Here is an 8488-nt window from a genome sequence, read left to right as displayed (position 1 = left end):
AAATCTTTTTGCCTGCTACTACAGTGGATTGTGACTTGATTTTTGCTAGCTATTGGATTATAAACGTGGATTCTTTTTTTATGAAGAACAGTATAGCTCCTGCTGTGTTCGCTACTTCCTGATTGTGTTTACCCATTTAATAACTTTTTGTATATCTGGAGGAGCATTTACTCCACATTTTTTGTGACTTCATATACTTATAATACTTCCTTAGAAAGCCCTTTATTTAATGTTTACAGTACATAACATAATTACTTGAATGATTCAGTGTAACTTCCCCTTACAGAATGTAAAATACTTATATTACTGACTACATGACAACAATGTTTTATACTATTGTAAAATGTTTTCTACTGCATTGTACTTGTTTTCTTATCAGTCTAGAATAAAACTGGGATGTGCAGCTCTTACTAAGTATATGTTTTTCCTTTTATTATACTTGTCCCACACACACAAACACACACACAAACACATAGAGAGATATAGATATAGAAATAAATACAGATATAGATATAGGTATGGATATAGATATATGGTTTATGTGGGGCTTTTCTCCTCAGACTTGTACTGAAAAAGGTCCTTTTGCCAAAAATAAATACATACATACATACATACATACATACATAATGAAATAAAACAGTAATCAACGGCCTGAAGGATTCAGGAATAAAAATAAGTAAGGAACAACAATGAAATTATTATTCACACTTGTTTTTGTAGAGATTAGTATAGTAATTCAATATAAAATATAAATGTATGACTGCACAAAATAGAATAACATACAATGCAAATTGAAAGGAAAAGTTAATATGCGATCCTAGTGTCTTAGCACTGTGACTGCATTTGGGCCTTCTACAAGCATTTATTTGTTAATAGCTTGTGACATACTTGCTCACTGCCACTTGCTCTAAATAAAAAATGACCCAATTCCCACTAGCCTGCTACTACTCTTCAACTATTCCTATTCTGGAGGAATGTTCCTCTTTTCAGGACTGAATTACCCCTGCATATGATATACCTATTTTTGGAGGTATGTTCCAGTTTTCAGGCTTGATTTACCCTTTCACACAATTCTGTGAATCCCCCACATCCCATGTGATTTTTGAAGCAGTCTAGTATACAGAAAGCCACACCACATGACCAACATTCTATTGACAACAATAATTTGAAGAAAGAGGATGCACATCGCATATCTTCCTTTTAAGAAGCAAAAATAAATTACCTTGTGTGGTAGAATTTTTCAGTACAGCTTAATGAAGTCTACATAGTTCACACTGTCTCTTGAATAATGTACTTAATATTTTTCTATCATATCATTTTTTTTGTCACTCTCTCATTTTTAAACATGTTTCTGAGTAATAACCCACATTCTTACATGAAGCGGGAAGAGATATATACTACTGGATATTCAGATTTTATGCTAATTACCTACTTTTCAAGGGCTTTTGTTCCTATTTTAAGTGAGTGCAGGTTGAGAGGTTTGAGCCTGATCTTACTTAATTGCCTGCCTTCTCACACCCTGACATTTTTGAATTGCATAGCCCTACTTGTGCCCTAACTCCAAACCTAAAACTTCCACTCGTTCCCTAGCACTCCCTCCTACTCCCAAAACCCTAAAGTTCCTGATCTCTCTGTAAACATAAAACTTCATTGTCTCTCCTTAAAACTATGGTCCGCAGTTGCTCCTTAAACTTAAACTCCACTCCTGCTCTCTAAACTCCCTTCCCTCTCCCTAAACCTAAAACATCCCTGATGGTCACTAACCCTAATCTCCCATCCTGCTCCCTAACTCTAAACTTCCTTCCCTCTCCCTAAACCTAAAATATCCATGCTGCTCACTAACCCTAATCTCCCATCCTGCTCCCTAACTCTAAACTCCCTTCCCTCTCCCTAAACCTAAAACATCCCTGCTGCTCACTAACCCTAATCTCCCATCCTGCTCCCTAACTCTAAACTCCCTTCCCTCTCCCTAAACCTAAAACATCCCTGCTGCTCACTAACCCTAATCTCCCATCCTGCTCCCTAACTCTAAACTTTCTTCCCTCTTCCTAAGCCTAAAACATCCCTGCTGCTCACTAACCCTAATCTTCCATCCTGCTCCCTAACTCTAAACTCCCTTCCCTCTCCCTAAACCTAAAACTTTCCTCCTGCTTCCTAAACCTTTAGTCCCTATTCAGTCCCTAACCCTAAACTTCCCCTAATCCCTTAATCCCCCTCCTGATAACTGCCTGAAACACCAACCTACACATAAACCCCATTCCACTACTTCCCCCTGGCTACATTGCTTGAACTCACTGTGTTCGGCTTAGTGTGACAGCTGCCTCTCTCTGCACAGCTGTGACACCTTCCCAAACCTTTGAGTTCAAGCATGAATGGCAGCTTTGATGGGATACAAAGTGCCCAAGTCCCTAACCTCCAAACAGTAGTATTTGAATGCCTGGGACTCATGCATTTGTAGTAAATATATGTTTTAGTGGACAGTACTCTTAGTACAATAATTCAGCTGTTTTTTACAGAAAACTGTGACTATGCTGCACACTCAAAAAGTGATACTCCTCTATGTTTGGGGAAAATTTAGAAATAAGGCATGTAATGCCAGAATGTCTCACATATTTAATGCCAGAAAAGCTCTTGTGTCAGTCAGTAGGGCAAAGAGTGGAGCACAAAGGCAAAAGGTCTTTATAATTTAGGGAAAGCAATTGTTAGACTAGATAGTTACATTAAAGTGGTGAACTTTGTAATTTAGTGTCAGTTATAGTGTTGTACCATGTAAACGTGAGCAGATCTGCACAATGATGAATAACTAAAGTGTATGTGCTGCTGACAGATTCCTGTGGCATAATTACTGACATCTACGATATCATAGTATCGTAGTAGAAGACCAGCCTATCAACCCAGGAGGCCTTTTTAATCCTAGCCATGTTTCCAAGTAAAATTTGATAAGTATCGATTCTCAAGTACTTTTTGGTGGTGTGTATACTTGGGTATGAGTGACCAAGCATTTATAAGCTCCCAATCTCTAATAGAGACATAGGTACCAGACTAGGGGTATATTTACAGTTTCCCATCCACATCCAGGTTTCAAGTGCAGGGATGAACTCTGCTTAACACATATGGAACGCTTCACAAATTTGTATGTCATCCTTAAGCAGGAACCATATAAATCTTCTATTTATTGTTCCAGTTTTAGCATATGTGCTGCCAGAACAGTGGAAAGAAGCAATTTAACAAATACACAACTGTCAAATCTGCTTTATAAGCTGTAAATATGTGTTGTCTATAAAGATGCAACTTTCAGGCTGGATAGAATTTAAAACAAATAAGAACAATATTTCTTGGATAACTAAACACAGCTAATACCTTTTCTTATTCTGTAAAACAACCCAGCAACTGCTGCATCTTTCACCAGCTGGTGCTAATTAATGTTTGTACTGTTGTATTCTGCTGTTTTCTTTAATGTACATAGGTTCATAGGCAGGTACTAGGCTATTGGCCCTAGAGCCTATATAAGCCTAGCCAAAAAAGTACCCAGTATCTTTAGTGTGTGTGTGTGTGTGTGTGTGTGTGTATGTGTGTGTGTGTGTGTGTGTGTGTGTGTGTGTGTGTGTGTGTGTGTGTGTGTGTGTGTGTGTGTGTGTGTGTGTGTGTTTGTGTGCTGTTTAGTTTTTATGACATGCATTTATAGACTACTGCATTAAAAAAAAACACTACAGCTGGCACTGCAGTTAACCAGTGGAAAAATAACAAGTTTGAGTCAGATTACACGGCAATTTCATTCAACATTTTGTAACACAGAGCAGAGCTTGCATGTGTGCATATTAAATACCAGATTTTCAGAAATGTAGAAAAGACTTGTTTCTATTAACTTTATTCCTTGAGAAGGAGGACTACATTAATAACTCATGTCTAGGTATTTCTGATTTAAATAATTCAGCATAGGTGCCTAATATTACTTCAATCACGTAATTATTTTTGAAGAGTGAGGGAGCAACTTTGAGAGGTTATTGTGATCCAGGAAATGAAACGCTTACTGCATACCGGTGTTATATATTACCACAGGAAATATATTACAGTTTGGAATATGTTAATTTGATGCAAGCCTTGAAATATATTCCGTGAATTAGAAGGTCAGAAAAAAAGCAGGAGCAGTACTTATCACAAGTGAAAGGACAAGAAGAAAACTTTGTGTGGATGAAAAATACGTTTTTTTTTTTTATTCTTGTGGGTGGCTGGGGTCATGGAAGGAGGGGAACTTGGAAATTAGCTAATGAAGTACAGAATGGGATATTTGCTGACCAGGCAAATCCTGCAACTGATGGCTTATTTTCATATTTTCAGGAGAGGCCTAAAATGAGGTATTGATACTGATTAGACGTAATTTGGCCAGAGCACCAGGGAGCTAATATGTATGTGTAAAGGAAAAGAAAATTTGTAAATATGTATATACAAGATGTGATGTCAACAATCACTTTTTAATACTGTATCTATGTGTTAGCTTGATATAATGAAATGCAATTTAAGCTACCCCTACTCATTTTATACAAGTTCATAGGTTCATAGGTTCATAGGTTCATACTAGGCTATCTGCCCTAGGGCAATTATAAGCCTAACCAGAATGTGTTTGGCTTTCGCCACCCATTTTAACTTTATTTTGCTATGCCCTTTTTCGAGGTTAGTATACTGTGCCTCTGTCTAACAGTGACACAGAAGTGATACCCGGGGTAAACCTACGATCTCCCATCCACTCATCAAGATTCCTCTTGAAGAGAGTCAATGAGGGACTCTGCCTAACCTGGACTGGGATTTTATTCCAGAGTGAAGGGAGCCTCTGGGTTATGAATCTGTCCCTCCAGCATGTCCTATTTATTTCAGTGCTGAGGTTCAAGTCTCTCGAGCGTGTAGCTCGATGGGATTTGGATTTTCTGAGGTGCAGCATGTCCATTAATTCGGGTTGGACATGGCTTTATACGTCAGGCACAGATCGCCTCTGAACAGGCGGTATGCCACTGAGTAGAGCTGGAGTTTCTTTAACCGGGCAGCATATGGCATCTGTTTGAGCCCTTTAATCCTCTTGGTGAGGTACTTTTGGGGTCTTTCCAGTTGCTGCAGGTGTCTGGTAAGGTACATCCCAAAAGGGGCATTGTACTCAATTATGGGCCTGATGAGGGATGAGTAAAGAGGCACGATGACCTCCCCTGATCTAGATGTGAATCCCTTCATGATTAGGTGGGCTATATAAAATGTTTTTCTAACCACTTTGGCCACGTGGTTGTCAAATGAGAGATTGCTATCAACTTGGGTCCCCAGGTCCCTAATTACCTCTTCTGTAGTTAGTGGATTACCACCTATGTGGTAATTTGTGGGCACTTTGTTTTTACCAAAGGGGATGACTATACACTTTTTGGCATTTAGCTTGAGGCCATGGCTCTGGCACCAGTTGTCTGTTTCTATGAAGCCCTTTTGGAGGATGCTTGTGTCGGCTGGAGAGTCGATTATGGCGCCCAGTTTGCAGTCATCTGCGAAGTGCTGTGGGATCCCTTATAGCTACCTGAACAACAACAGCAACAACTCAGATAACTGTGCCCCAGGTGGATGCCACCTCACGACTATACCCCCTTATTGTACTGTATATGCTATGGGAAAATAACCCCCAACCTTCTGACCTTTGTGTCAGGTAGAATGAATCTCCCACCTCCTAAACCACTTGCAGTGTAATAAAACATCATTTGGTTTCCATCATTTCAAACTCAGGATTCTTTAAACCAAGGATATAGATAGAAAATTCAGGTTTGTGGAATAGGTAGAAAGTTAATACATGCAAATTCTACCACTTTAGATAGTTATTTCAATTGCTAAGGTAAATATGGCACTTTTACTTCGCATATGCATATTCCCTCCAAAATGTAACCTTTTTTCATGAACCTTCTAACACTGTTAAAATACTGTATTAATGATGTAACAATGTGAGATATTGCTAGCTAAGCCAGGAGAAGTAGGGCAGTGGATGTGTAAGATATGCCAGCACAGCTAGATGGAATTTTGTAAAGAATTACATGCCATTTGTATAGCAACTTGATTTGTACAGATGCTTGTGTTGAAAAATGAATTTCTACAGCTGCTTGTGTTAAATGTTCCAACAGTGTGCCCTGGTGGACAGAAAAAGAAATATACATGTATTACTGTAACTCTTTAAATGTATATCTTTTAACAGAGGATACTGGGAGAGAAGAGGTTAATCTAAAACTTTGAAAATAGTTTGAAATTAAATTACTTGACTTGGGCCATAAGGATTGTATCTTACAGTTCTCAATGCAGGCAGAGACAAAAGGTCTGCACTAAGAAGCTTCCTAGCTACTAAGACGCTACCCTCTGGAAGGGTGGAGGTTTGAAATTGTTTTATGACTTCCAGGAGCTGCAGCAGATCTTAGCAAGGCTGTGTGTGTGTGTGTGTGTGTGTGTGTGTGTGTGTGTGTGTGTGTGTGTGTGTGTGTGTGTGTGTGTGTGTGTGTGTGTTTGTGTGTGTGTATTATTGATACACACACTGCATAATGTGCATAACAGTATCCTTTCGGAAGTCATCCATCCCTAGTAACTATCATGTTGACAACACATCCCTTAGAGTTGACCAAGTAGCCAGGGACTTAGGGACAGTCTCTAGCCCTTGATCATCATATATCTACAGTAGTGAGGAAATCATAATATGTTGCTCAACTTATAAACATACATATGGCATCTAAGTCCAAGGAAGTCATTGTTCCACTGTATTTGGCATTCATCAGACCTATCACTGAGTACAATGTCCCCTTTGGTATGTATATAACCAGGCATATCCAACAACTGGAATGATCACAGAGGTCCCTCACTAAAAGAATACAGGGTATAAGTAATATGTCCTATGCAGACTGCCTCAAGGCCCTATCCCTGTATTCTGTCTCCTACAAGCTTTTGAGGGGAGATCTTTGCCTGGCATACAGAGCATTATCAGACCCCATTCTGATGGACCTCCTGCATATCCACAAAACAAACAGAACCAGAATTACCCATTCTAAAGACTTAATCCTTGTCTGAGATATAAATAGGACCTGCTGGAGAGATAGGTATATATCCCGGAGACTACCTCATCTATGGAACAGGCTCCCCATCCACGTGAAGCATAGTTCCTCCCTGTGCAACTTGGACAATTGAATGGGAAATGAGAAATTCATCCCTGGTTTAAAAACTATGTCTCTAAGGACACTGGTAACCTGTAAATGGTTCATCTCCCAGCCCCATGCTTACATTTATTAAGGGTATCAGAACTTGTCAGAGATTTGGGATGCATGGTTAGGCTTAAAAGGCCCTTGTGGTCGTTAGCCTAGTAAACACGTATGAACCTATGAACCTATGAACACATATGTGCTAAATCCTGACAGCTTCTACCCGAGGGGGAAGCATGGGAAGTCAGATGACCAGATATATGTGATGTCATTCTGTAATCCATCACTAAAAATAATATTTAATGCTAGGTGAGACTGAAGTCTCAGAGCACTCTGTTTTTGTAACTTGAGAAAGAAGGATCTCTCACCTACATCATCTTGCCTTGCTCTAGTAAGCCAACCAGGAAATAGTAATTCTTTAGATCAGTCAAGAAAATATAGTGAGATTAGTTAAGTACTGTTTTTCTGTATCTGTGTGAATCTATTCATCTGTGTGAGTTTAATATATCTTGTGATTCAAACTCTGTTTTTTATTGTAAATAGATATTTAGAATTTTCATGTTCTTTTCTTATTTATTGTTAAATATATTTAAACTTTTCCTTGTGGCTGGTCTTTTAGAAAATATTTTAATCTCTGAGAGTACTTACATATGTTTGCTGACACTGTGGCCATTCCTGGAAGCCTTACTGCATTGGCCAAACACTATCATTTGTATTTATATTAATTTCACTCGGTATAATTGGGTACCCTTGTAAGAGCCTTAGAGTAGCTGGCTTTGGGGTGTCTGGTGACAATGTAACTACCTTATAGTCTGGGCAGAAGGGGGCATAGCTACTAAATCTGTGCCAGTCTTTCCCAGGTGTGTGTTTGTGTGTGTGTGTGTGTGTGTGTGTGTGTGTGTGTGTGTGTGTGTGTGTGTGTGTGTGTGTGTGTGTGTGTGTGTGTGTGTATATGCATGTTTGTGTGTGTGTGTGTGTGTGTGTGTGTGTGTGTGTGTGTGTGTGTGTGTGTGTGTGTGTGTGTGTTTGAAAATCAAATCTCAAAATGTGTATGTGTCAACTACTTGCAGCAGGGACACAAAGCACTGGTTTCACAGAGATGATGCTAGAAGACTTGGCTTGGACACATGGCTGAGGACTCAACCCTACAGCTGGCCAGTGGGGAGACTTATTGGGAATCTGGACAGAGAGGGAAACTCAAAACTTGGAGTGAGTGTGTTCCCTGTGTGCTCTTAAGGGAAATTGTGCCTGATGCAGAGATCTGCATCTGGAAATACTGGGTGTATCCATTT

General features: G+C 39.3%; 1 non-coding gene across 1 annotated transcript; it reads right to left on the bottom strand.

Moving 5' to 3' along the window:
• Positions 1-3107: 3107 nt before the first annotated feature.
• Positions 3108-3210, bottom strand: LOC122817318. Its single transcript, XR_006367200.1, has one exon. It is a non-coding gene; the product is annotated as a U6 spliceosomal RNA (small nuclear RNA).
• Between the last annotated feature and the right edge of the window lie 5278 nt (positions 3211-8488).

This window comes from Protopterus annectens, chromosome 1.part1, assembly GCF_019279795.1.
Source record: "Protopterus annectens isolate FY-2018-M chromosome 1.part1, PAN1.0, whole genome shotgun sequence".
Lineage (NCBI taxonomy): Eukaryota > Metazoa > Chordata > Ceratodontiformes > Protopteridae > Protopterus > Protopterus annectens.
This window is presented reverse-complemented; position numbering and strand designations above follow the sequence as displayed.